This window comes from Nanorana parkeri, unplaced genomic scaffold, assembly GCF_000935625.1.
Source record: "Nanorana parkeri isolate BGI_ZX_2015 unplaced genomic scaffold, ASM93562v1 scaffold4394, whole genome shotgun sequence".
Classification (NCBI taxonomy): Eukaryota; Metazoa; Chordata; class Amphibia; order Anura; family Dicroglossidae; genus Nanorana; species Nanorana parkeri.
The window spans coordinates 7,874-11,323 of record NW_017310657.1 but is presented as its reverse complement, the minus strand read 5'-3'; positions in this window follow the sequence as shown (position 1 = coordinate 11,323).

Below are 3,450 nucleotides of genomic sequence, written 5' to 3'. Positions count from 1 at the left end.
TATTGGATGGTTCCAATATAATCTTTCTCCTCCGCAGGACGTTATTCTGAGTCGTGTTGGGAGGAGCCGAGAGGAAGCCAATGAAACTGAAGAATGGATGGCGAGAATTGTATAGCTCCGCCCACTCCACCAACAAATATCACCATGGATACGGCGTGAAATAAAACTTTCCTGCAAATTGAATTGTGTTGTCATCAATATGGGATCAGTGGGTGGGTAGGGTTGGGGTGCTCGGGGGGCGGAGCTTGGAGCGGTGACTACAACACACACAGGGACCATGGGGAACAGACGTAGCCCCGCCTCCAGAAGGAAGGACAGTCAGAGATGATTGGAGGATCTCCAGCCGAGTGATACAAATAAGATACATTGTTGTTCGGGGACTCGGAGGGATTTTTAGGAGTGTACTGTCACTTTAAGACGTTCTTTTGGCCCCGTGGACTGTCATGGCGGCTCTCGCGGGATTGAAGCTGAGAAGATCCCTCGGAATTCCAATAATTTACTGAAATAATCAATGAACCTCAAAAAAAAGAATAATAGGGGGAGGTGATCGGAGATCTCAGGTGGGGACACCAGGGTTAGATTGTCTTCCTGCCTTGGTGTCACAGGAAGTGAAATCGCTGGGGCCACAGACACAAGTCATTAGAGGACAAGAGAACGTTCCACCATCTCTGGTCAGGAGTATGTAACACACAACACAGCATACAGAGTGCAGGGGTCAGGAGTATGTAACACAGCACAGCATGTAGAGTGCAGGGGTCAGAGTATGTAACTCAGCATGTAGAGTGCAGGGGTCAGAAGTATGTAACACAACTCAGCATGTAGAGTGCAGGGGTCAGGAGTATGTAACACACAACACAGCATGTAGAGTGCAGGGGTCAGAGTATGTAACACAGCATGTAGAGTGCAGGGGTCAGGTGTATGCAACACACAACATATAGAGTGCAGGGGTCAGGAGTATGTAACACACAGCGTATAGAGTGCAGGGGTCAGGAGTATGTAACACACAGCATCTAGAGTGCAGGAGTATGTAACACGCAACACAGCATCTAGAGTGCAGGGGTCAGGAGTATGTAACACACAAAACAGCATAAAGAGTGCAGGGGTCAGGTGTATGCAACACACAACATGTAGAGTGCAGGGGTCAGGTGTATGCAACACACAACATATAGAGTGCAGGGGTCAGGAGTATGTAACACACAGCGTATAGAGTGCAGGGGTCAGGAGTATGTAACACACAGCATCTAGAGTGCAGGAGTATGTAACACGCAACACAGCATCTAGAGTGCAGGGGTCAGGAGTATGTAACACACAAAACAGCATACAGAGTGCAGGGGTCAGGTGTATGCAACACACAACATGTAGAGTGCAGGGGTCAGGTGTATGCAACACACAACATATAGAGTGCAGGGGTCAGGAGTATGTAACACACAGCATCTAGAGTGCAGGAGTATGTAACACGCAACACAGCATCTAGAGTGCAGGGGTCAGGAGTATGTAACACACAGCATCTAGAGTGCAGGAGTATGTAACACGCAACACAGCATCTAGAGTGCAGGGGTCAGGAGTATGTAACACACAACTCAGCATACAGAGTGCAGGGGTCAGGAGTATGTAACGCACCAAACAGCATATAGAGCGCAGGGGTCAGGAGTATGTAACACACAACACAGCATATAGAGTGCAGGGGTCAGGAGTATGTAACACACAACACAGCATATAGAGTGCAGGGGTCAGGAGTATGTAACAGCACAGCATCTAGAGTGCAGGGGCCAGGAGTATGTAACACACAGCATCTAGAGTGCAGGGGCCAGGAGTATGTAACACACAACACAGCATCTAGAGTGCAGGGGCCAGGAGTATGTAACACACAGCGTATAGAGTGCAGGGGTCAGGAGTATGTAACAGCATATAGAGTGCAGGGGTCAGGAGAATGTAACACAACACAGCTTATAGAGTGCAGGGGTCAGGAGTGTAACACAACACAGCGTATAGAGTGCAGGGGTCAGGAGTATGTAACACACACCACAGTATCTAGAGTGCAGGGGTCAGGAGTATGTAACACACAACATATAGAGTGCAGGGGTCAGGAGTATGTAACACACAACATATAGAGTGCAGGGGTCAGGAGTATGTAACACACAATACAGTGTAAAGAGTACAGGGGTCAAGAGTATGTAACACAACAAAGCATGTAGAGTGCAGGGGTATGTAACACACAACACAGAATCTAGAGTGCAGGGGTCAGGAGTATCTAACACACAACACAGCGTATAGAGTGCAGGGGTCAGGAGTATCTAACACACAACACAGCGTATAGAGTGCAGGGGGTATGTAACACACAACACAGCTTATAGAGTGCAGGGGTCAGGAGTATGTAGCACACAACTCAGTATATAGAGTGCAGGGGTCAGGAGTATGTAACACACAACATCTAGGGTGCAGGGGTCAGGAGTATGTAACACACAACACAACATCTAGGGTGCAGGGGTCAGGAGTATGTAACATGTACATTTAGTTTGGCAGGTTATGAAGAAAACGTCCCAGTGAGATCAAGAAAATTGTACGTTACCTGCGGGGGGGATTGGATGTGAAAATACAAAGCTCCATCAGCAGCTCAGAGAGGCACACAGCTCATCCCCACCACACTCTGTATACTATATATATAACAGATATGTACATGCACAATGGACATAACTGTGGGAGGAGTCAGAACATTGGAACAATTGTCGATCTTTGTAGTGTGGAAGATGAGGGGTTAACAGTTGCAGCTTGTCGGTGATGTCACATTTGCTCATTTACATATCCCCGACCTCTAGCCTGGCAACATGCAGAGAATTCCTATAGGAATGTGAAATTTCCATTGTGAAGACTGATGATTTCTGACCTGCAAGAATGGGAGGGAAGGGGTTATCACTGAGAAGAATGGTGGGGAAGGGGTTAATCGCTGAGAAGAATGGGAGGGAAGGGGTTAATCTCTGAGAGGAATGGGAGGGAAGGGGTTAATCTCTGAGAAGAATGGCTGGAAAGGGGTTAATCACGAAGAATGGGAGGGAAGGGGTTAATCTCTGAGAGGAATGGGAGGGAAGGGGTTAATCTCTGAGAAGAATGGGAGGGAAGAGGTTAATCACTGAGAAAAATGGCAGGGAAGGGGTTAATCTCTGAGAAGAATGGGAGGGAAGAGGTTAATCTCTGAGAAGAATGGGATGGAAGGGGTTAATCTCTGAGAAGAATGGGAGGGAAGAGGTTAATCTCTGAGAAGAATGGGAGGGAAGGGGTTAATGTCTGAGAAGAATGGAAGGGAAGGGGTTAATCTCTGAGAAGAATAGAAGGGAAGGGGTTAATCTCTGAGAGGAATGGGATGGAAGGGGTTAATCTCTGAGAGGAATGGGAGGGAAGGGGTTAATCTCTGAGAGGAATGGGAGGGAAGGGGTTAATCTCTGAGAGGAATGG